Source organism: Aquarana catesbeiana, linkage group LG03 (genome assembly GCF_042186555.1).
Source record: "Aquarana catesbeiana isolate 2022-GZ linkage group LG03, ASM4218655v1, whole genome shotgun sequence".
NCBI lineage: Eukaryota > Metazoa > Chordata > Amphibia > Anura > Ranidae > Aquarana > Aquarana catesbeiana.
The window spans coordinates 678,336,506-678,357,292 of NC_133326.1; the positions used below are offsets into that span (position 1 = coordinate 678,336,506).

The 20,787-nt window shown below is 45.2% G+C and overlaps 41 non-coding genes across 41 annotated transcripts; 21 read left to right on the plus strand and 20 right to left on the minus strand.

Moving 5' to 3' along the window:
* Nucleotides 1-60: 60 nt before the first annotated feature.
* TRNAE-UUC (transfer RNA glutamic acid (anticodon UUC)) lies at nucleotides 61-132 on the minus strand. Its single transcript has one exon. It is a non-coding gene; the product is annotated as a tRNA-Glu (tRNA).
* Nucleotides 133-252: 120 nt separating this feature from the next.
* On the plus strand, nucleotides 253-325 carry TRNAM-CAU (transfer RNA methionine (anticodon CAU)). Its single transcript has one exon. It is a non-coding gene; the product is annotated as a tRNA-Met (tRNA).
* Nucleotides 326-1,222: 897 nt separating this feature from the next.
* TRNAM-CAU (transfer RNA methionine (anticodon CAU)) lies at nucleotides 1,223-1,295 on the plus strand. The gene has a single exon. It is a non-coding gene; the product is annotated as a tRNA-Met (tRNA).
* Nucleotides 1,296-2,008: 713 nt separating this feature from the next.
* On the minus strand, nucleotides 2,009-2,080 carry TRNAE-UUC (transfer RNA glutamic acid (anticodon UUC)). The gene has a single exon. It is a non-coding gene; the product is annotated as a tRNA-Glu (tRNA).
* A 120-nt stretch (nucleotides 2,081-2,200) lies between these two features.
* On the plus strand, nucleotides 2,201-2,273 carry TRNAM-CAU (transfer RNA methionine (anticodon CAU)). The gene has a single exon. It is a non-coding gene; the product is annotated as a tRNA-Met (tRNA).
* A 713-nt stretch (nucleotides 2,274-2,986) lies between these two features.
* Nucleotides 2,987-3,058, minus strand: TRNAE-UUC (transfer RNA glutamic acid (anticodon UUC)). Its single transcript has one exon. It is a non-coding gene; the product is annotated as a tRNA-Glu (tRNA).
* Nucleotides 3,059-3,178: 120 nt separating this feature from the next.
* TRNAM-CAU (transfer RNA methionine (anticodon CAU)) lies at nucleotides 3,179-3,251 on the plus strand. Its single transcript has one exon. It is a non-coding gene; the product is annotated as a tRNA-Met (tRNA).
* A 998-nt stretch (nucleotides 3,252-4,249) lies between these two features.
* On the plus strand, nucleotides 4,250-4,322 carry TRNAM-CAU (transfer RNA methionine (anticodon CAU)). The gene has a single exon. It is a non-coding gene; the product is annotated as a tRNA-Met (tRNA).
* A 705-nt stretch (nucleotides 4,323-5,027) lies between these two features.
* On the minus strand, nucleotides 5,028-5,099 carry TRNAE-UUC (transfer RNA glutamic acid (anticodon UUC)). The gene has a single exon. It is a non-coding gene; the product is annotated as a tRNA-Glu (tRNA).
* A 120-nt stretch (nucleotides 5,100-5,219) lies between these two features.
* TRNAM-CAU (transfer RNA methionine (anticodon CAU)) lies at nucleotides 5,220-5,292 on the plus strand. The gene has a single exon. It is a non-coding gene; the product is annotated as a tRNA-Met (tRNA).
* Nucleotides 5,293-5,997: 705 nt separating this feature from the next.
* On the minus strand, nucleotides 5,998-6,069 carry TRNAE-UUC (transfer RNA glutamic acid (anticodon UUC)). The gene has a single exon. It is a non-coding gene; the product is annotated as a tRNA-Glu (tRNA).
* A 120-nt stretch (nucleotides 6,070-6,189) lies between these two features.
* Nucleotides 6,190-6,262, plus strand: TRNAM-CAU (transfer RNA methionine (anticodon CAU)). Its single transcript has one exon. It is a non-coding gene; the product is annotated as a tRNA-Met (tRNA).
* A 699-nt stretch (nucleotides 6,263-6,961) lies between these two features.
* Nucleotides 6,962-7,033, minus strand: TRNAE-UUC (transfer RNA glutamic acid (anticodon UUC)). Its single transcript has one exon. It is a non-coding gene; the product is annotated as a tRNA-Glu (tRNA).
* A 120-nt stretch (nucleotides 7,034-7,153) lies between these two features.
* On the plus strand, nucleotides 7,154-7,226 carry TRNAM-CAU (transfer RNA methionine (anticodon CAU)). Its single transcript has one exon. It is a non-coding gene; the product is annotated as a tRNA-Met (tRNA).
* Nucleotides 7,227-7,939: 713 nt separating this feature from the next.
* On the minus strand, nucleotides 7,940-8,011 carry TRNAE-UUC (transfer RNA glutamic acid (anticodon UUC)). Its single transcript has one exon. It is a non-coding gene; the product is annotated as a tRNA-Glu (tRNA).
* Nucleotides 8,012-8,131: 120 nt separating this feature from the next.
* TRNAM-CAU (transfer RNA methionine (anticodon CAU)) lies at nucleotides 8,132-8,204 on the plus strand. The gene has a single exon. It is a non-coding gene; the product is annotated as a tRNA-Met (tRNA).
* Nucleotides 8,205-8,909: 705 nt separating this feature from the next.
* On the minus strand, nucleotides 8,910-8,981 carry TRNAE-UUC (transfer RNA glutamic acid (anticodon UUC)). The gene has a single exon. It is a non-coding gene; the product is annotated as a tRNA-Glu (tRNA).
* Nucleotides 8,982-9,101: 120 nt separating this feature from the next.
* Nucleotides 9,102-9,174, plus strand: TRNAM-CAU (transfer RNA methionine (anticodon CAU)). Its single transcript has one exon. It is a non-coding gene; the product is annotated as a tRNA-Met (tRNA).
* Nucleotides 9,175-9,887: 713 nt separating this feature from the next.
* Nucleotides 9,888-9,959, minus strand: TRNAE-UUC (transfer RNA glutamic acid (anticodon UUC)). Its single transcript has one exon. It is a non-coding gene; the product is annotated as a tRNA-Glu (tRNA).
* Nucleotides 9,960-10,079: 120 nt separating this feature from the next.
* On the plus strand, nucleotides 10,080-10,152 carry TRNAM-CAU (transfer RNA methionine (anticodon CAU)). The gene has a single exon. It is a non-coding gene; the product is annotated as a tRNA-Met (tRNA).
* A 713-nt stretch (nucleotides 10,153-10,865) lies between these two features.
* Nucleotides 10,866-10,937, minus strand: TRNAE-UUC (transfer RNA glutamic acid (anticodon UUC)). The gene has a single exon. It is a non-coding gene; the product is annotated as a tRNA-Glu (tRNA).
* Nucleotides 10,938-11,155: 218 nt separating this feature from the next.
* Nucleotides 11,156-11,228, plus strand: TRNAM-CAU (transfer RNA methionine (anticodon CAU)). Its single transcript has one exon. It is a non-coding gene; the product is annotated as a tRNA-Met (tRNA).
* A 705-nt stretch (nucleotides 11,229-11,933) lies between these two features.
* TRNAE-UUC (transfer RNA glutamic acid (anticodon UUC)) lies at nucleotides 11,934-12,005 on the minus strand. Its single transcript has one exon. It is a non-coding gene; the product is annotated as a tRNA-Glu (tRNA).
* Nucleotides 12,006-12,125: 120 nt separating this feature from the next.
* TRNAM-CAU (transfer RNA methionine (anticodon CAU)) lies at nucleotides 12,126-12,198 on the plus strand. Its single transcript has one exon. It is a non-coding gene; the product is annotated as a tRNA-Met (tRNA).
* Nucleotides 12,199-12,911: 713 nt separating this feature from the next.
* TRNAE-UUC (transfer RNA glutamic acid (anticodon UUC)) lies at nucleotides 12,912-12,983 on the minus strand. The gene has a single exon. It is a non-coding gene; the product is annotated as a tRNA-Glu (tRNA).
* A 120-nt stretch (nucleotides 12,984-13,103) lies between these two features.
* TRNAM-CAU (transfer RNA methionine (anticodon CAU)) lies at nucleotides 13,104-13,176 on the plus strand. The gene has a single exon. It is a non-coding gene; the product is annotated as a tRNA-Met (tRNA).
* Nucleotides 13,177-13,889: 713 nt separating this feature from the next.
* TRNAE-UUC (transfer RNA glutamic acid (anticodon UUC)) lies at nucleotides 13,890-13,961 on the minus strand. The gene has a single exon. It is a non-coding gene; the product is annotated as a tRNA-Glu (tRNA).
* Nucleotides 13,962-14,081: 120 nt separating this feature from the next.
* TRNAM-CAU (transfer RNA methionine (anticodon CAU)) lies at nucleotides 14,082-14,154 on the plus strand. The gene has a single exon. It is a non-coding gene; the product is annotated as a tRNA-Met (tRNA).
* A 705-nt stretch (nucleotides 14,155-14,859) lies between these two features.
* TRNAE-UUC (transfer RNA glutamic acid (anticodon UUC)) lies at nucleotides 14,860-14,931 on the minus strand. Its single transcript has one exon. It is a non-coding gene; the product is annotated as a tRNA-Glu (tRNA).
* A 120-nt stretch (nucleotides 14,932-15,051) lies between these two features.
* On the plus strand, nucleotides 15,052-15,124 carry TRNAM-CAU (transfer RNA methionine (anticodon CAU)). Its single transcript has one exon. It is a non-coding gene; the product is annotated as a tRNA-Met (tRNA).
* Nucleotides 15,125-15,837: 713 nt separating this feature from the next.
* TRNAE-UUC (transfer RNA glutamic acid (anticodon UUC)) lies at nucleotides 15,838-15,909 on the minus strand. Its single transcript has one exon. It is a non-coding gene; the product is annotated as a tRNA-Glu (tRNA).
* A 120-nt stretch (nucleotides 15,910-16,029) lies between these two features.
* Nucleotides 16,030-16,102, plus strand: TRNAM-CAU (transfer RNA methionine (anticodon CAU)). The gene has a single exon. It is a non-coding gene; the product is annotated as a tRNA-Met (tRNA).
* Nucleotides 16,103-16,815: 713 nt separating this feature from the next.
* Nucleotides 16,816-16,887, minus strand: TRNAE-UUC (transfer RNA glutamic acid (anticodon UUC)). Its single transcript has one exon. It is a non-coding gene; the product is annotated as a tRNA-Glu (tRNA).
* A 120-nt stretch (nucleotides 16,888-17,007) lies between these two features.
* On the plus strand, nucleotides 17,008-17,080 carry TRNAM-CAU (transfer RNA methionine (anticodon CAU)). The gene has a single exon. It is a non-coding gene; the product is annotated as a tRNA-Met (tRNA).
* A 713-nt stretch (nucleotides 17,081-17,793) lies between these two features.
* TRNAE-UUC (transfer RNA glutamic acid (anticodon UUC)) lies at nucleotides 17,794-17,865 on the minus strand. Its single transcript has one exon. It is a non-coding gene; the product is annotated as a tRNA-Glu (tRNA).
* Nucleotides 17,866-17,986: 121 nt separating this feature from the next.
* Nucleotides 17,987-18,059, plus strand: TRNAM-CAU (transfer RNA methionine (anticodon CAU)). The gene has a single exon. It is a non-coding gene; the product is annotated as a tRNA-Met (tRNA).
* Nucleotides 18,060-18,772: 713 nt separating this feature from the next.
* TRNAE-UUC (transfer RNA glutamic acid (anticodon UUC)) lies at nucleotides 18,773-18,844 on the minus strand. Its single transcript has one exon. It is a non-coding gene; the product is annotated as a tRNA-Glu (tRNA).
* A 120-nt stretch (nucleotides 18,845-18,964) lies between these two features.
* Nucleotides 18,965-19,037, plus strand: TRNAM-CAU (transfer RNA methionine (anticodon CAU)). Its single transcript has one exon. It is a non-coding gene; the product is annotated as a tRNA-Met (tRNA).
* Nucleotides 19,038-19,742: 705 nt separating this feature from the next.
* TRNAE-UUC (transfer RNA glutamic acid (anticodon UUC)) lies at nucleotides 19,743-19,814 on the minus strand. The gene has a single exon. It is a non-coding gene; the product is annotated as a tRNA-Glu (tRNA).
* Nucleotides 19,815-19,934: 120 nt separating this feature from the next.
* Nucleotides 19,935-20,007, plus strand: TRNAM-CAU (transfer RNA methionine (anticodon CAU)). Its single transcript has one exon. It is a non-coding gene; the product is annotated as a tRNA-Met (tRNA).
* A 705-nt stretch (nucleotides 20,008-20,712) lies between these two features.
* TRNAE-UUC (transfer RNA glutamic acid (anticodon UUC)) lies at nucleotides 20,713-20,784 on the minus strand. Its single transcript has one exon. It is a non-coding gene; the product is annotated as a tRNA-Glu (tRNA).
* Nucleotides 20,785-20,787: the final 3 nt, after the last annotated feature.

Consider the following 20,787-nt stretch of genomic DNA (forward strand, 5'->3'; position numbering starts at 1 on the left):
GAAAAACAGCTTTGGAGGTTTCAGCACTAGGAGTGTACATGTCATTAAAAGGTCTTGCGTTTCCCATACCGGGAGTCGAACCCGGGCCGCCTGGGTGAAAACCAGGAATCCTAACCGCTAGACCATATGGGAAAACTTTCTGCCCTTCTTTGGGAAAAATAGAGAAAACTAAATTGAAAAAAAATAATGCCGCCTGCATCATCTTCCAAGTATAGTGGCCAGCAGTGGCACGCAAATTCCCATTGCCGTTCAGCCTCGTTAGCGCAGCAGGTAGCGCGTCAGTCTCATAATCTGAAGGTCGTGAGTTCGATCCTCACACGGGGCACTGATCTCTCTGCTTCTTTTGAGTCTTGGGGTCCTTAATCCATGAAAATCACTACTCTTCATCCCTTAAGTTTTCCAAGAAGCCACATGGATGGAAAAGTGAGCGGCAGCTCAAGCTTTCAATGCTCTTTTGCCCTCCTAAATATTCCACCCAGCTGAAATCTTTAACTCTGCATCTAACAGACCTTGCAAGATACAATGTCTACTCACCCTGGAAAAACAGAGGCATTTTCCATCTATGTGACATGCTTCCCTTTGTTTCATCACACAGAAAGCAAAAAGCAAAGAGGAATTCAAAAGGGCTTTTACAAAGGTGTGAAAAAAAAGGATAATGTCTGTATGAGAGAATGGTTCGTAGAAGATTGGCACATAGAAATTTGCCAATGCGAATGTGCAGAAGAGCAAGAACGGCCAGGAGAATTCATGTGCACATGCGCATGTGCGTACGCCAAAGCGCACACAATGCGTGACAGATTCTGGTGCCCAGTGGCCTATTTAAAGCAAGCAGCATGAGCCATTAGTTGCTGGATGATCTTCAGCTGCCCCTGTTTCTGATATTATTTGATTTCCTGTTCCCGACTCAGCTTGACCTGTCTTGTCTGCATTCCTGGCTTTGACAACTAGGGAATGATTGGAGGTTACAATGGAAAAACAGCTTTGGAGGTTTCAGCACTAGGAGTGTACATGTCATTAAAAGGTCTTGCGTTTCCGATACCGGGAGTCGAACCCGGGCCGCCTGGGTGAAAACCAGGAATCCTAACCGCTAGACCATATGGGAAAACTTTCTGCCCTTCTTTGGGAAAAATAGAGAAAACTAAATTGAAAAAAAATAATGCCGCCTGCATCATCTTCCAAGTATAGTGGCCAGCAGTGGCACGCAAATTCTCATTGCCGTTCATCCTCGTTAGCGCAGCAGGTAGCGCGTCAGTCTCATAATCTGAAGGTCGTGAGTTCGATCCTCACACGGGGCACTGATCTCTCTGCTTCTTTTGAGTCTTGGGGTCCTTAATCCATGAAAATCACTACTCTTCATCCCTTAAGTTTTCCAAGAAGCCACATGGATGGAAAAGTGAGCGGCAGCTCAAGCTTTCAATGCTCTTTTGCCCTCCTAAATATTCCACCCAGCTGAAATCTTTAACTCTGCATCTAACAGACCTTGCAAGATACAATGTCTACTCACCCTGGAAAAACAGAGGCATTTTCCATCTATGTGACATGCTTCCCTTTGTTTCATCACACAGAAAGCAAAAAGCAAAGAGGAATTCAAAAGGGCTTTTACAAAGGTGTGAAAAAAAAGGATAATGTCTGTATGAGAGAATGGTTCGTAGAAGATTGGCACATAGAAATTTGCCAATGCGAATGTGCAGAAGAGCAAGAACGGCCAGGAGAATTCATGTGCACATGCGCATGTGCGCATGTGCGTACGCCAAAGCGCACACAATGCGTGACAGATTCTGGTGCCCAGTGGCCTATTTAAAGCAAGCAGCATGAGCCATTAGTTGCTGGATGATCTTCAGCTGCCCCTGTTTCTGATATTATTTGATTTCCTGTTCCCGACTCAGCTTGACCTGTCTTGTCTGCATTCCTGGCTTTGACAACTAGGGAATGATTGGAGGTTACAATGGAAAAACAGCTTTGGAGGTTTCAGCACTAGGAGTGTACATGTCATTAAAAGGTCTTGCGTTTCCCATACCGGGAGTCGAACCCGGGCCGCCTGGGTGAAAACCAGGAATCCTAACCGCTAGACCATATGGGAAAACTTTCTGCCCTTCTTTGGGAAAAATAGAGAAAACTAAATTGAAAAAAAATAATGCCGCCTGCATCATCTTCCAAGTATAGTGGCCAGCAGTGGCACGCAAATTCCCATTGCCGTTCAGCCTCGTTAGCGCAGCAGGTAGCGCGTCAGTCTCATAATCTGAAGGTCGTGAGTTCGATCCTCACACGGGGCACTGATCTCTCTGCTTCTTTTGAGTCTTGGGGTCCTTAATCCATGAAAATCACTACTCTTCATCCCTTAAGTTTTCCAAGAAGCCACATGGATGGAAAAGTGAGCGGCAGCTCAAGCTTTCAATGCTCTTTTGCCCTCCTAAATATTCCACCCAGCTGAAATCTTTAACTCTGCATCTAACAGACCTTGCAAGATACAATGTCTACTCACCCTGGAAAAACAGAGGCATTTTCCATCTATGTGACATGCTTCCCTTTGTTTCATCACACAGAAAGCAAAAAGCAAAGAGGAATTCAAAAGGGCTTTTACAAAGGTGTGAAAAAAAAGGATAATGTCTGTATGAGAGAATGGTTCGTAGAAGATTGGCACATAGAAATTTGCCAATGCGAATGTGCAGAAGAGCAAGAACGGCCAGGAGAATTCATGTGCACATGCGCATGTGCGCATGTGCGTACGCCAAAGCGCACACAATGCGTGACAGATTCTGGTGCCCAGTGGCCTATTTAAAGCAAGCAGCATGAGCCATTAGTTGCTGGATGATCTTCAGCTGCCCCTGTTTCTGATATTATTTGATTTCCTGTTCCCGACTCAGCTTGACCTGTCTTGTCTGCATTCCTGGCTTTGACAACTAGGGAATGATTGGAGGTTACAATGGAAAAACAGCTTTGGAGGTTTCAGCACTAGGAGTGTACATGTCATTAAAAGGTCTTGCGTTTCCCATACCGGGAGTCGAACCCGGGCCACCTGGGTGAAAACCAGGAATCCTAACCGCTAGACCATATGGGAAAACTTTCTGCCCTTCTTTGGGAAAAATAGAGAAAACTAAATTGAAAAAAAATAATGCCGCCTGCATCATCTTCCAAGTATAGTGGCCAGCAGTGGCACGCAAATTCCCATTGCCGTTCAGCCTCGTTAGCGCAGCAGGTAGCGCGTCAGTCTCATAATCTGAAGGTCGTGAGTTCGATCCTCACACGGGGCACTGATCTCTCTGCTTCTTTTGAGTCTTGGGGTCCTTAATCCATGAAAATCACTACTCTTCATCCCTTAAGTTTTCCAAGAAGCCACATGGATGGAAAAGTGAGCGGCAGCTCAAGCTTTCAATGCTCTTTTGCCCTCCTAAATATTCCACCCAGCTGAAATCTTTAACTCTGCATCTAACAGACCTTGCAAGATACAATGTCTACTCACCCTGGAAAAACAGAGGCATTTTCCATCTATGTGACATGCTTCCCTTTGTTTCATCACACAGAAAGCAAAAAGCAAAGAGGAATTCAAAAGGGCTTTTACAAAGGTGTGAAAAAAAAGGATAATGTCTGTATGAGAGAATGGTTCGTAGAAGATTGGCACATAGAAATTTGCCAATGCGAATGTGCAGAAGAGCAAGAACGGCCAGGAGAATTCATGTGCACATGCGCATGTGCGTACGCCAAAGCGCACACAATGCGTGACAGATTCTGGTGCCCAGTGGCCTATTTAAAGCAAGCAGCATGAGCCATTAGTTGCTGGATGATCTTCAGCTGCCCCTGTTTCTGATATTATTTGATTTCCTGTTCCCGACTCAGCTTGACCTGTCTTGTCTGCATTCCTGGCTTTGACAACTAGGGAATGATTGGAGGTTACAATGGAAAAACAGCTTTGGAGGTTTCAGCACTAGGAGTGTACATGTCATTAAAAGGTCTTGCGTTCCTGGCTTTGACAACTAGGGAATGATTGGAGGTTACAATGGAAAAACAGCTTTGGAGGTTTCAGCACTAGGAGTGTACATGTCATTAAAAGGTCTTGCGTTTCCGATACCGGGAGTCGAACCCGGGCCGCCTGGGTGAAAACCAGGAATCCTAACCGCTAGACCATATGGGAAAACTTTCTGCCCTTCTTTGGGAAAAATAGAGAAAACTAAATTGAAAAAAAATAATGCCGCCTGCATCATCTTCCAAGTATAGTGGCCAGCAGTGGCACGCAAATTCCCATTGCCGTTCAGCCTCGTTAGCGCAGCAGGTAGCGCGTCAGTCTCATAATCTGAAGGTCGTGAGTTCGATCCTCACACGGGGCACTGATCTCTCTGCTTCTTTTGAGTCTTGGGGTCCTTAATCCATGAAAATCACTACTCTTCATCCCTTAAGTTTTCCAAGAAGCCACATGGATGGAAAAGTGAGCGGCAGCTCAAGCTTTCAATGCTCTTTTGCCCTCCTAAATATTCCACCCAGCTGAAATCTTTAACTCTGCATCTAACAGACCTTGCAAGATACAATGTCTACTCACCCTGGAAAAACAGAGGCATTTTCCATCTATGTGACATGCTTCCCTTTGTTTCATCACACAGAAAGCAAAAAGCAAAGAGGAATTCAAAAGGGCTTTTACAAAGGTGTGAAAAAAAAGGATAATGTCTGTATGAGAGAATGGTTCGTAGAAGATTGGCACATAGAAATTTGCCAATGCGAATGTGCAGAAGAGCAAGAACGGCCAGGAGAATTCATGTGCACATGCGCATGTGCGTACGCCAAAGCGCACACAATGCGTGACAGATTCTGGTGCCCAGTGGCCTATTTAAAGCAAGCAGCATGAGCCATTAGTTGCTGGATGATCTTCAGCTGCCCCTGTTTCTGATATTATTTGATTTCCTGTTCCCGACTCAGCTTGACCTGTCTTGTCTGCATTCCTGGCTTTGACAACTAGGGAATGATTGGAGGTTACAATGGAAAAACAGCTTTGGAGGTTTCAGCACTAGGAGTGTACATGTCATTAAAAGGTCTTGCGTTTCCCATACCGGGAGTCGAACCCAGGCCGCCTGGGTGAAAACCAGGAATCCTAACCGCTAGACCATATGGGAAAACTTTCTGCCCTTCTTTGGGAAAAATAGAGAAAACTAAATTGAAAAAAAATAATGCCGCCTGCATCATCTTCCAAGTATAGTGGCCAGCAGTGGCACGCAAATTCCCATTGCCGTTCAGCCTCGTTAGCGCAGCAGGTAGCGCGTCAGTCTCATAATCTGAAGGTCGTGAGTTCGATCCTCACACGGGGCACTGATCTCTCTGCTTCTTTTGAGTCTTGGGGTCCTTAATCCATGAAAATCACTACTCTTCATCCCTTAAGTTTTCCAAGAAGCCACATGGATGGAAAAGTGAGCGGCAGCTCCAGCTTTCAATGCTCTTTTGCCCTCCTAAATATTCCACCCAGCTGAAATCTTTAACTCTGCATCTAACAGACCTTGCAAGATACAATGTCTACTCACCCTGGAAAAACAGAGGCATTTTCCATCTATGTGACATGCTTCCCTTTGTTTCATCACACAGAAAGCAAAAAGCAAAGAGGAATTCAAAAGGGCTTTTACAAAGGTGTGAAAAAAAAGGATAATGTCTGTATGAGAGAATGGTTCATAGAAGATTGGCACATAGAAATTTGCCAATGCGAATGTGCAGAAGAGCAAGAACGGCCAGGAGAATTCATGTGCACATGCGCATGTGCGTACGCCAAAGCGCACACAATGCGTGACAGATTCTGGTGCCCAGTGGCCTATTTAAAGCAAGCAGCATGAGCCATTAGTTGCTGGATGATCTTCAGCTGCCCCTGTTTCTGATATTATTTGATTTCCTGTTCCCGACTCAGCTTGACCTGTCTTGTCTGCATTCCTGGCTTTGACAACTAGGGAATGATTGGAGGTTACAATGGAAAAACAGCTTTGGAGGTTTCAGCACTAGGAGTGTACATGTCATTAAAAGGTCTTGTGTTTCCCATACCGGGAGTCGAACCCAGGCCGCCTGGGTGAAAACCAGGAATCCTAACCGCTAGACCATATGGGAAAACTTTCTGCCCTTCTTTGGGAAAAATAGAGAAAACTAAATTGAAAAAAAATAATGCCGCCTGCATCATCTTCCAAGTATAGTGGCCAGCAGTGGCACGCAAATTCCCATTGCCGTTCAGCCTCGTTAGCGCAGCAGGTAGCGCGTCAGTCTCATAATCTGAAGGTCGTGAGTTCGATCCTCACACGGGGCACTGATTTCTCTGCTTCTTTTGAGTCTTGGGGTCCTTAATCCATGAAAATCACTACTCTTCATCCCTTAAGTTTTCCAAGAAGCCACATGGATGGAAAAGTGAGCGGCAGCTCAAGCTTTCAATGCTCTTTTGCCCTCCTAAAAATTCCACCCAGCTGAAATCTTTAACTCTGCATCTAACAGACCTTGCAAGATACAATGTCTACTCACCCTGGAAAAACAGAGGCATTTTCCATCTATGTGACATGCTTCCCTTTGTTTCATCACACAGAAAGCAAAAAGCAAAGAGGAATTCAAAAGGGCTTTTACAAAGGTGTGAAAAAAAAGGATAATGTCTGTATGAGAGAATGGTTCGTAGAAGATTGGCACATAGAAATTTGACAATGCGAATGTGCAGAAGAGCAAGAACGGCCAGGAGAATTCATGTGCGCATGTGCGTACGCCAAAGCGCACACAATGCGTGACAGATTCTGGTGCCCAGTGGCCTATTTAAAGCAAGCAGCATGAGCCATTAGTTGCTGGATGATCTTCAGCTGCCCCTGTTTCTGATATTATTTGATTTCCTGTTCCCGACTCAGCTTGACCTGTCTTGTCTGCATTCCTGGCTTTGACAACTAGGGAATGATTGGAGGTTACAATGGAAAAACAGCTTTGGAGGTTTCAGCACTAGGAGTGTACATGTCATTAAAAGGTCTTGCGTTTCCCATACCGGGAGTCGAACCCGGGCCGCCTGGGTGAAAACCAGGAATCCTAACCGCTAGACCATATGGGAAAACTTTCTGCCCTTCTTTGGGAAAAATAGAGAAAACTAAATTGAAAAAAAATAATGCCGCCTGCATCATCTTCCAAGTATAGTGGCCAGCAGTGGCACGCAAATTCCCATTGCCGTTCAGCCTCGTTAGCGCAGCAGGTAGCGCGTCAGTCTCATAATCTGAAGGTCGTGAGTTCGATCCTCACATGGGGCACTGATCTCTCTGCTTCTTTTGAGTCTTGGGGTCCTTAATCCATGAAAATCACTACTCTTCATCCCTTAAGTTTTCCAAGAAGCCACATGGATGGAAAAGTGAGCGGCAGCTCAAGCTTTCAATGCTCTTTTGCCCTCCTAAATATTCCACCCAGCTGAAATCTTTAACTCTGCATCTAACAGACCTTGCAAGATACAATGTCTACTCACCCTGGAAAAACAGAGGCATTTTCCATCTATGTGACATGCTTCCCTTTGTTTCATCACACAGAAAGCAAAAAGCAAAGAGGAATTCAAAAGGGCTTTTACAAAGGTGTGAAAAAAAAGGATAATGTCTGTATGAGAGAATGGTTCGTAGAAGATTGGCACATAGAAATTTGCCAATGCGAATGTGCAGAAGAGCAAGAACGGCCAGGAGAATTCATGTGCACATGCGCATGTGCGCATGTGCGTACGCCAAAGCGCACACAATGCGTGACAGATTCTGGTGCCCAGTGGCCTATTTAAAGCAAGCAGCATGAGCCATTAGTTGCTGGATGATCTTCAGCTGCCCCTGTTTCTGATATTATTTGATTTCCTGTTCCCGACTCAGCTTGACCTGTCTTGTCTGCATTCCTGGCTTTGACAACTAGGGAATGATTGGAGGTTACAATGGAAAAACAGCTTTGGAGGTTTCAGCACTAGGAGTGTACATGTCATTAAAAGGTCTTGCGTTTCCCATACCGGGAGTCGAACCCGGGCCGCCTGGGTGAAAACCAGGAATCCTAACCGCTAGACCATATGGGAAAACTTTCTGCCCTTCTTTGGGAAAAATAGAGAAAACTAAATTGAAAAAAAATAATGCCGCCTGCATCATCTTCCAAGTATAGTGGCCAGCAGTGGCACGCAAATTCCCATTGCCGTTCAGCCTCGTTAGCGCAGCAGGTAGCGCGTCAGTCTCATAATCTGAAGGTCGTGAGTTCGATCCTCACACGGGGCACTGATCTCTCTGCTTCTTTTGAGTCTTGGGGTCCTTAATCCATGAAAATCACTACTCTTCATCCCTTAAGTTTTCCAAGAAGCCACATGGATGGAAAAGTGAGCGGCAGCTCAAGCTTTCAATGCTCTTTTGCCCTCCTAAATATTCCACCCAGCTGAAATCTTTAACTCTGCATCTAACAGACCTTGCAAGATACAATGTCTACTCACCCTGGAAAAACAGAGGCATTTTCCATCTATGTGACATGCTTCCCTTTGTTTCATCACACAGAAAGCAAAAAGCAAAGAGGAATTCAAAAGGGCTTTTACAAAGGTGTGAAAAAAAAGGATAATGTCTGTATGAGAGAATGGTTCGTAGAAGATTGGCACATAGAAATTTGCCAATGCGAATGTGCAGAAGAGCAAGAACGGCCAGGAGAATTCATGTGCACATGCGCATGTGCGTACGCCAAAGCGCACACAATGCGTGACAGATTCTGGTGCCCAGTGGCCTATTTAAAGCAAGCAGCATGAGCCATTAGTTGCTGGATGATCTTCAGCTGCCCCTGTTTCTGATATTATTTGATTTCCTGTTCCCGACTCAGCTTGACCTGTCTTGTCTGCATTCCTGGCTTTGACAACTAGGGAATGATTGGAGGTTACAATGGAAAAACAGCTTTGGAGGTTTCAGCACTAGGAGTGTACATGTCATTAAAAGGTCTTGTGTTTCCCATACCGGGAGTCGAACCCAGGCCGCCTGGGTGAAAACCAGGAATCCTAACCGCTAGACCATATGGGAAAACTTTCTGCCCTTCTTTGGGAAAAATAGAGAAAACTAAATTGAAAAAAAATAATGCCGCCTGCATCATCTTCCAAGTATAGTGGCCAGCAGTGGCACGCAAATTCCCATTGCCGTTCAGCCTCGTTAGCGCAGCAGGTAGCGCGTCAGTCTCATAATCTGAAGGTCGTGAGTTCGATCCTCACACGGGGCACTGATCTCTCTGCTTCTTTTGAGTCTTGGGGTCCTTAATCCATGAAAATCACTACTCTTCATCCCTTAAGTTTTCCAAGAAGCCACATGGATGGAAAAGTGAGCGGCAGCTCAAGCTTTCAATGCTCTTTTGCCCTCCTAAATATTCCACCCAGCTGAAATCTTTAACTCTGCATCTAACAGACCTTGCAAGATACAATGTCTACTCACCCTGGAAAAACAGAGGCATTTTCCATCTATGTGACATGCTTCCCTTTGTTTCATCACACAGAAAGCAAAAAGCAAAGAGGAATTCAAAAGGGCTTTTACAAAGGTGTGAAAAAAAAGGATAATGTCTGTATGAGAGAATGGTTCGTAGAAGATTGGCACATAGAAATTTGCCAATGCGAATGTGCAGAAGAGCAAGAACGGCCAGGAGAATTCATGTGCACATGCGCATGTGTGCATGTGCGTACGCCAAAGCGCACACAATGCGTGACAGATTCTGGTGCCCAGTGGCCTATTTAAAGCAAGCAGCATGAGCCATTAGTTGCTGGATGATCTTCAGCTGCCCCTGTTTCTGATATTATTTGATTTCCTGTTCCCGACTCAGCTTGACCTGTCTTGTCTGCATTCCTGGCTTTGACAACTAGGGAATGATTGGAGGTTACAATGGAAAAACAGCTTTGGAGGTTTCAGCACTAGGAGTGTACATGTCATTAAAAGGTCTTGCGTTTCCCATACCGGGAGTCGAACCCGGGCCGCCTGGGTGAAAACCAGGAATCCTAACCGCTAGACCATATGGGAAAACTTTCTGCCCTTCTTTGGGAAAAATAGAGAAAACTAAATTGAAAAAAAATAATGCCGCCTGCATCATCTTCCAAGTATAGTGGCCAGCAGTGGCACGCAAATTCCCATTGCCGTTCAGCCTCGTTAGCGCAGCAGGTAGCGCGTCAGTCTCATAATCTGAAAGTCGTGAGTTCGATCCTCACACGGGGCACTGATCTCTCTGCTTCTTTTGAGTCTTGGGGTCCTTAATCCATGAAAATCACTACTCTTCATCCCTTAAGTTTTCCAAGAAGCCACATGGATGGAAAAGTGAGCGGCAGCTCAAGCTTTCAATGCTCTTTTGCCCTCCTAAATATTCCACCCAGCTGAAATCTTTAACTCTGCATCTAACAGACCTTGCAAGATACAATGTCTACTCACCCTGGAAAAACAGAGGCATTTTCCATCTATGTGACATGCTTCCCTTTGTTTCATCACACAGAAAGCAAAAAGCAAAGAGGAATTCAAAAGGGCTTTTACAAAGGTGTGAAAAAAAAGGATAATGTATGTATGAGAGAATGGTTCGTAGAAGATTGGCACATAGAAATTTGCCAATGCGAATGTGCAGAAGAGCAAGAACGGCCAGGAGAATTCATGTGCACATGCGCATGTGCGCATGTGCGTACGCCAAAGCGCACACAATGCGTGACAGATTCTGGTGCCCAGTGGCCTATTTAAAGCAAGCAGCATGAGCCATTAGTTGCTGGATGATCTTCAGCTGCCCCTGTTTCTGATATTATTTGATTTCCTGTTCCCGACTCAGCTTGACCTGTCTTGTCTGCATTCCTGGCTTTGACAACTAGGGAATGATTGGAGGTTACAATGGAAAAACAGCTTTGGAGGTTTCAGCACTAGGAGTGTACATGTCATTAAAAGGTCTTGCGTTTCCCATACCGGGAGTCGAACCCGGGCCGCCTGGGTGAAAACCAGGAATCCTAACCGCTAGACCATATGGGAAAACTTTCTGCCCTTCTTTGGGAAAAATAGAGAAAACTAAATTGAACCCGGGCCGCCTGGGTGAAAACCAGGAATCCTAACCGCTAGACCATATGGGAAAACTTTCTGCCCTTCTTTGGGAAAAATAGAGAAAACTAAATTGAAAAAAAATAATGCCGCCTGCATCATCTTCCAAGTATAGTGGCCAGCAGTGGCACGCAAATTCCCATTGCCGTTCAGCCTCGTTAGCGCAGCAGGTAGCGCGTCAGTCTCATAATCTGAAAGTCGTGAGTTCGATCCTCACACGGGGCACTGATCTCTCTGCTTCTTTTGAGTCTTGGGGTCCTTAATCCATGAAAATCACTACTCTTCATCCCTTAAGTTTTCCAAGAAGCCACATGGATGGAAAAGTGAGCGGCAGCTCAAGCTTTCAATGCTCTTTTGCCCTCCTAAATATTCCACCCAGCTGAAATCTTTAACTCTGCATCTAACAGACCTTGCAAGATACAATGTCTACTCACCCTGGAAAAACAGAGGCATTTTCCATCTATGTGACATGCTTCCCTTTGTTTCATCACACAGAAAGCAAAAAGCAAAGAGGAATTCAAAAGGGCTTTTACAAAGGTGTGAAAAAAAAGGATAATGTCTGTATGAGAGAATGGTTCGTAGAAGATTGGCACATAGAAATTTGACAATGCGAATGTGCAGAAGAGCAAGAACAGCCAGGAGAATTCATGTGCACATGCGCATGTGCGTACGCCAAAGCGCACACAATGCGTGACAGATTCTGGTGCCCAGTGGCCTATTTAAAGCAAGCAGCATGAGCCATTAGTTGCTGGATGATCTTCAGCTGCCCCTGTTTCTGATATTATTTGATTTCCTGTTCCCGACTCAGCTTGACCTGTCTTGTCTGCATTCCTGGCTTTGACAACTAGGGAATGATTGGAGGTTACAATGGAAAAACAGCTTTGGAGGTTTCAGCACTAGGAGTGTACATGTCATTAAAAGGTCTTGCGTTTCCCATACCGGGAGTCGAACCCGGGCCGCCTGGGTGAAAACCAGGAATCCTAACCGCTAGACCATATGGGAAAACTTTCTGCCCTTCTTTGGGAAAAATAGAGAAAACTAAATTGAAAAAAAATAATGCCGCCTGCATCATCTTCCAAGTATAGTGGCCAGCAGTGGCACGCAAATTCCCATTGCCGTTCAGCCTCGTTAGCGCAGCAGGTAGCGCGTCAGTCTCATAATCTGAAGGTCGTGAGTTCGATCCTCACACGGGGCACTGATCTCTCTGCTTCTTTTGAGTCTTGGGGTCCTTAATCCATGAAAATCACTACTCTTCATCCCTTAAGTTTTCCAAGAAGCCACATGGATGGAAAAGTGAGCGGCAGCTCAAGCTTTCAATGCTCTTTTGCCCTCCTAAATATTCCACCCAGCTGAAATCTTTAACTCTGCATCTAACAGACCTTGCAAGATACAATGTCTACTCACCCTGGAAAAACAGAGGCATTTTCCATCTATGTGACATGCTTCCCTTTGTTTCATCACACAGAAAGCAAAAAGCAAAGAGGAATTCAAAAGGGCTTTTACAAAGGTGTGAAAAAAAAGGATAATGTCTGTATGAGAGAATGGTTCGTAGAAGATTGGCACATAGAAATTTGCCAATGCGAATGTGCAGAAGAGCAAGAACGGCCAGGAGAATTCATGTGCACATGCGCATTTGCGCATGTGCGTACGCCAAAGCGCACACAATGCGTGACAGATTCTGGTGCCCAGTGGCCTATTTAAAGCAAGCAGCATGAGCCATTAGTTGCTGGATGATCTTCAGCTGCCCCTGTTTCTGATATTATTTGATTTCCTGTTCCCGACTCAGCTTGACCTGTCTTGTCTGCATTCCTGGCTTTGACAACTAGGGAATGATTGGAGGTTACAATGGAAAAACAGCTTTGGAGGTTTCAGCACTAGGAGTGTACATGTCATTAAAAGGTCTTGCGTTTCCCATACCGGGAGTCGAACCCGGGCCGCCTGGGTGAAAACCAGGAATCCTAACCGCTAGACCATATGGGAAAACTTTCTGCCCTTCTTTGGGAAAAATAGAGAAAACTAAATTGAAAAAAAATAATGCCGCCTGCATCATCTTCCAAGTATAGTGGCCAGCAGTGGCACGCAAGTTCCCATTGCCGTTCAGCCTCGTTAGCGCAGCAGGTAGCGCGTCAGTCTCATAATCTGAAGGTCGTGAGTTCGATCCTCACACGGGGCACTGATCTCTCTGCTTCTTTTGAGTCTTGGGGTCCTTAATCCATGAAAATCACTACTCTTCATCCCTTAAGTTTTCCAAGAAGCCACATGGATGGAAAAGTGAGCGGCAGCTCAAGCTTTCAATGCTCTTTTGCCCTCCTAAATATTCCACCCAGCTGAAATCTTTAACTCTGCATCTAACAGACCTTGCAAGATACAATGTCTACTCACCCTGGAAAAACAGAGGCATTTTCCATCTATGTGACATGCTTCCCTTTGTTTCATCACACAGAAAGCAAAAAGCAAAGAGGAATTCAAAAGGGCTTTTACAAAGGTGTGAAAAAAAAGGATAATGTCTGTATGAGAGAATGGTTCGTAGAAGATTGGCACATAGAAATTTGCCAATGCGAATGTGCAGAAGAGCAAGAACGGCCAGGAGAATTCATGTGCACATGCGCATGTGCGCATGTGCGTACGCCAAAGCGCACACAATGCGTGACAGATTCTGGTGCCCAGTGGCCTATTTAAAGCAAGCAGCATGAGCCATTAGTTGCTGGATGATCTTCAGCTGCCCCTGTTTCTGATATTATTTGATTTCCTGTTCCCGACTCAGCTTGACCTGTCTTGTCTGCATTCCTGGCTTTGACAACTAGGGAATGATTGGAGGTTACAATGGAAAAACAGCTTTGGAGGTTTCAGCACTAGGAGTGTACATGTCATTAAAAGGTCTTGCGTTTCCCATACCGGGAGTCAAACCCGGGCCACCTGGGTGAAAACCAGGAATCCTAACCGCTAGACCATATGGGAAAACTTTCTGCCCTTCTTTGGGAAAAATAGAGAAAACTAAATTGAAAAAAAATAATGCCGCCTGCATCATCTTCCAAGTATAGTGGCCAGCAGTGGCACGCAAATTCCCATTGCCGTTCAGCCTCGTTAGCGCAGCAGGTAGCACGTCAGTCTCATAATCTGAAGGTCGTGAGTTCGATCCTCACACGGGGCACTGATCTCTCTGCTTCTTCTGAGTCTTGGGGTCCTTAATCCATGAAAATCACTACTCTTCATCCCTTAAGTTTTCCAAGAAGCCACATGGATGGAAAAGTGAGCGGCAGCTCAAGCTTTCAATGCTCTTTTGCCCTCCTAAATATTCCACCCAGCTGAAATCTTTAACTCTGCATCTAACAGACCTTGCAAGATACAATGTCTACTCACCCTGGAAAAACAGAGGCATTTTCCATCTATGTGACATGCTTCCCTTTGTTTCATCACACAGAAAGCAAAAAGCAAAGAGGAATTCAAAAGGGCTTTTACAAAGGTGTGAAAAAAAAGGATAATGTCTGTATGAGAGAATGGTTCGTAGAAGATTGGCACATAGAAATTTGACAATGCGAATGTGCAGAAGAGCAAGAACGGCCAGGAGAATTCATGTGCACATGCGCATGTGCGTACGCCAAAGCGCACACAATGCGTGACAGATTCTGGTGCCCAGTGGCCTATTTAAAGCAAGCAGCATGAGCCATTAGTTGCTGGATGATCTTCAGCTGCCCCTGTTTCTGATATTATTTGATTTCCTGTTCCCGACTCAGCTTGACCTGTCTTGTCTGCATTCCTGGCTTTGACAACTAGGGAATGATTGGAGGTTACAATGGAAAAACAGCTTTGGAGGTTTCAGCACTAGGAGTGTACATGTCATTAAAAGGTCTTGCGTTTCCCATACCGGGAGTCGAACCCGGGCCGCCTGGGTGAAAACCAGGAATCCTAACCGCTAGACCATATGGGAAAACTTTCTGCCCTTCTTTGGGAAAAATAGAGAAAACTAAATTGAAAAAAAATAATGCCGCCTGCATCATCTTCCAAGTATAGTGGCCAGCAGTGGCACGCAAATGCCCATTGCCGTTCAGCCTCGTTAGCGCAGCAGGTAGCGCGTCAGTCTCATAATCTGAAAGTCGTGAGTTCGATCCTCACACGGGGCACTGATCTCTCTGCTTCTTTTGAGTCTTGGGGTCCTTAATCCATGAAAATCACTACTCTTCATCCCTTAAGTTTTCCAAGAAGCCACATGGATGGAAAAGTGAGCGGCAGCTCAAGCTTTCAATGCTCTTTTGCCCTCCTAAATATTCCACCCAGCTGAAATCTTTAACTCTGCATCTAACAGACCTTGCAAGATACAAAGTCTACTCACCCTGGAAAAACAGAGGCATTTTCCATCTATGTGACATGCTTCCCTTTGTTTCATCACACAGAAAGCAAAAAGCAAAGAGGAATTCAAAAGGGCTTTTACAAAGGTGTGAAAAAAAAGGATAATGTCTGTATGAGAGAATGGTTCGTAGAAGATTGGCACATAGAAATTTGCCAATGCGAATGTGCAGAAGAGCAAGAACGGCCAGGAGAATTCATGTGCACATGCGCATGTGCGCATGTGCGTACGCCAAAGCGCACACAATGCGTGACAGATTCTGGTGCCCAGTGGCCTATTTAAAGCAAGCAGCATGAGCCATTAGTTGCTGGATGATCTTCAGCTGCCCCTGTTTCTGATATTATTTGATTTCCTGTTCCCGACTCAGCTTGACCTGTCTTGTCTGCATTCCTGGCTTTGACAACTAGGGAATGATTGGAGGTTACAATGGAAAAACAGCTTTGGAGGTTTCAGCACTAGGAGTGTACATGTCATTAAAAGGTCTTGCGTTTCCCATACCGGGAGTCAAACCCGGGCCACCTGGGTGAAAACCAGGAATCCTAACCGCTAGACCATATGGGAAAACTTTCTGCCCTTCTTTGGGAAAAATAGAGAAAACTAAATTAAAAAAAAATAATGCCGCCTGCATCATCTTCCAAGTATAGTGGCCAGCAGTGGCACGCAAATTCCCATTGCCGTTCAGCCTCGTTAGCGCAGCAGGTAGCACGTCAGTCTCATAATCTGAAAGTCGTGAGTTCGATCCTCACACGGGGCACTGATCTCTCTGCTTCTTTTGAGTCTTGGGGTCCTTAATCCATGAAAATCACTACTCTTCATCCCTTAAGTTTTCCAAGAAGCCACATGGATGGAAAAGTGAGCGGCAGCTCAAGCTTTCAATGCTCTTTTGCCCTCCTAAATATTCCACCCAGCTGAAATCTTTAACTCTGCATCTAACAGACCTTGCAAGATACAAAGTCTACTCACCCTGGAAAAACAGAGGCATTTTCCATCTATGTGACATGCTTCCCTTTGTTTCATCACACAGAAAGCAAAAAGCAAAGAGGAATTCAAAAGGGCTTTTACAAAGGTGTGAAAAAAAAGGATAATGTCTGTATGAGAGAATGGTTCGTAGAAGATTGGCACATAGAAATTTGCCAATGCGAATGTGCAGAAGAGCAAGAACGGCCAGGAGAATTCATGTGCACATGCGCATGTGCGCATGTGCGTACGCCAAAGCGCACACAATGCGTGACAGATTCTGGTGCCCAGTGGCCTATTTAAAGCAAGCAGCATGAGCCATTAGTTGCTGGATGATCTTCAGCTGCCCCTGTTTCTGATATTATTTGATTTCCTGTTCCCGACTCAGCTTGACCTGTCTTGTCTGCATTCCTGGCTTTGACAACTAGGGAATGATTGGAGGTTACAATGGAAAAACAGCTTTGGAGGTTTCAGCACTAGGAGTGTACATGTCATTAAAAGGTCTTGCGTTTCCCATACCGGGAGTCAAACCCGGGCCACCTGGGTGAAAACCAGGAATCCTAACCGCTAGACCATATGGGAAAACTTTCTGCCCTTCTTTGGGAAAAATAGAGAAAACTAAATTAAAAAAAAATAATGCCGCCTGCATCATCTTCCAAGTATAGTGGCCAGCAGTGGCACGCAAATTCCCATTGCCGTTCAGCCTCGTTAGCGCAGCAGGTAGCACGTCAGTCTCATAATCTGAAGGTCGTGAGTTCGATCCTCACACGGGGCACTGATCTCTCTGCTTCTTCTGAGTCTTGGGGTCCTTAATCCATGAAAATCACTACTCTTCATCCCTTAAGTTTTCCAAGAAGCCACATGGATGGAAAAGTGAGCGGCAGCTCAAGCTTTCAATGCTCTTTTGCCCTCCTAAATATTCCACCCAGCTGAAATCTTTAACTCTGCATCTAACAGACCTTGCAAGATACAATGTCTACTCACCCTGGAAAAACAGAGGCATTTTCCATCTATGTGACATGCTTCCCTTTGTTTCATCACACAGAAAGCAAAAAGCAAAGAGGAATTCAAAAGGGCTTTTACAAAGGTGTGAAAAAAAAGGATAATGTCTGTATGAGAGAATGGTTCGTAGAAGATTGGCACATAGAAATTTGCCAATGCGAATGTGCAGAAGAGCAAGAACGGCCAGGAGAATTCATGTGCACATGCGCATGTGCGCATGTGCGTACGCCAAAGCGCACACAATGCGTGACAGATTCTGGTGCCCAGTGGCCTATTTAAAGCAAGCAGCATGAGCCATTAGTTGCTGGATGATCTTCAGCTGCCCCTGTTTCTGATATTATTTGATTTCCTGTTCCCGACTCAGCTTGACCTGTCTTGTCTGCATTCCTGGCTTTGACAACTAGGGAATGATTGGAGGTTACAATGGAAAAACAGCTTTGGAGGTTTCAGCACTAGGAGTGTACATGTCATTAAAAGGTCTTGCGTTTCCCATACCGGGAGTCGAACCCGGGCCGCCTGGGTGAAAACCAGGAATCCTAACCGCTAGACCATATGGGAAAACTTTCTGCCCTTCTTTGGGAAAAATAGAGAAAACTAAATTGAAAAAAAAATAATGCCGCCTGCATCATCTTCCAAGTATAGTGGCCAGCAGTGGCACGCAAATGCCCATTGCCGTTCAGCCTCGTTAGCGCAGCAGGTAGCGCGTCAGTCTCATAATCTGAAAGTCGTGAGTTCGATCCTCACACGGGGCACTGATTTCTCTGCTTCTTTTGAGTCTTGGGGTCCTTAATCCATGAAAATCACTACTCTTCATCCCTTAAGTTTTCCAAGAAGCCACATGGATGGAAAAGTGAGCGGCAGCTCAAGCTTTCAATGCTCTTTTGCCCTCCTAAATATTCCACCCAGCTGAAATCTTTAACTCTGCATCTAACAGACCTTGCAAGATACAAAGTCTACTCACCCTGGAAAAACAGAGGCATTTTCCATCTATGTGACATGCTTCCCTTTGTTTCATCACACAGAAAGCAAAAAGCAAAGAGGAATTCAAAAGGGCTTTTACAAAGGTGTGAAAAAAAAGGATAATGTCTGTATGAGAGAATGGTTCGTAGAAGATTGGCACATAGAAATTTGCCAATGCGAATGTGCAGAAGAGCAAGAACGGCCAGGAGAATTCATGTGCACATGCGCATGTGCGCATGTGCGTACGCCAAAGCGCACACAATGCGTGACAGATTCTGGTGCCCAGTGGCCTATTTAAAGCAAGCAGCATGAGCCATTAGTTGCTGGATGATCTTCAGCTGCCCCTGTTTCTGATATTATTTGATTTCCTGTTCCCGACTCAGCTTGACCTGTCTTGTCTGCATTCCTGGCTTTGACAACTAGGGAATGATTGGAGGTTACAATGGAAAAACAGCTTTGGAGGTTTCAGCACTAGGAGTGTACATGTCATTAAAAGGTCTTGCGTTTCCCATACCGGGAGTCAAACCCGGGCCACCTGGGTGAAAACCAGGAATCCTAACCGCTAGACCATATGGGAAAACTTTCTGCCCTTCTTTGGGAAAAATAGAGAAAACTAAATTGAAAAAAAATAATGCCGCCTGCATCATCTTCCAAGTATAGTGGCCAGCAGTGGCACGCAAATTCCCATTGCCGTTCAGCCTCGTTAGCGCAGCAGGTAGCGCGTCAGTCTCATAATCTGAAGGTCGTGAGTTTGATCCTCACACGGGGCACTGATCTCTCTGCTTCTTTTGAGTCTTGGGGTCCTTAATCCATGAAAATCACTACTCTTCATCCCTTAAGTTTTCCAAGAAGCCACATGGATGGAAAAGTGAGCGGCAGCTCAAGCTTTCAATGCTCTTTTGCCCTCCTAAATATTCCACCCAGCTGAAATCTTTAACTCTGCATCTAACAGACCTTGCAAGATACAATGTCTACTCACCCTGGAAAAACAGAGGCATTTTCCATCTATGTGACATGCTTCCCTTTGTTTCATCACACAGAAAGCAAAAAGCAAAGAGGAATTCAAAAGGGCTTTTACAAAGGTGTGAAAAAAAAGGATAATGTCTGTATGAGAGAATGGTTCGTAGAAGATTGGCACATAGAAATTTGCCAATGCGAATGTGCAGAAGAGCAAGAACGGCCAGGAGAATTCATGTGCACATGCGCATGTGCGTACGCCAAAGCGCACACAATGCGTGACAGATTCTGGTGCCCAGTGGCCTATTTAAAGCAAGCAGCATGAGCCATTAGTTGCTGGATGATCTTCAGCTGCCCCTGTTTCTGATATTATTTGATTTCCTGTTCCCGACTCAGCTTGACCTGTCTTGTCTGCATTCCTGGCTTTGACAACTAGGGAATGATTGGAGGTTACAATGGAAAAACAGCTTTGGAGGTTTCAGCACTAGGAGTGTACATGTCATTAAAAGGTCTTGCGTTTCCCATACCGGGAGTCGAACCCGGGCCGCCTGGGTGAAAACCAGGAATCCTAACCGCTAGACCATATGGGAAAACTTTCTGCCCTTCTTTGGGAAAAATAGAGAAAACTAAATTGAAAAAAAATAATGCCGCCTGCATCATCTTCCAAGTATAGTGGCCAGCAGTGGCACGCAAATTCCCATTGCCGTTCAGCCTCGTTAGCGCAGCAGGTAGCGCGTCAGTCTCATAATCTGAAGGTCGTGAGTTCGATCCTCACACGGGGCACTGATCTCTCTGCTTCTTTTGAGTCTTGGGGTCCTTAATCCATGAAAATCACTACTCTTCATCCCTTAAGTTTTCCAAGAAGCCACATGGATGGAAAAGTGAGCGGCAGCTCAAGCTTTCAATGCTCTTTTGCCCTCCTAAATATTCCACCCAGCTGAAATCTTTAACTCTGCATCTAACAGACCTTGCAAGATACAATGTCTACTCACCCTGGAAAAACAGAGGCATTTTCCATCTATGTGACATGCTTCCCTTTGTTTCATCACACAGAAAGCAAAAAGCAAAGAGGAATTCAAAAGGGCTTTTACAAAGGTGTGAAAAAAAAGGATAATGTCTGTATGAGAGAATGGTTCGTAGAAGATTGGCACATAGAAATTTGCCAATGCGAATGTGCAGAAGAGCAAGAACGGCCAGGAGAATTCATGTGCACATGCGCATGTGCGTACGCCAAAGCGCACACAATGCGTGACAGATTCTGGTGCCCAGTGGCCTATTTAAAGCAAGCAGCATGAGCCATTAGTTGCTGGATGATCTTCAGCTGCCCCTGTTTCTGATATTATTTGATTTCCTGTTCCCGACTCAGCTTGACCTGTCTTGTCTGCATTCCTGGCTTTGACAACTAGGGAATGATTGGAGGTTACAATGGAAAAACAGCTTTGGAGGTTTCAGCACTAGGAGTGTACATGTCATTAAAAGGTCTTGCGTTTCCCATACCGGGAGTCGAACCCGGGCCGCCTGGGTGAAAACCAGGAATCCTAACCGCTAGACCATATGGGAAAA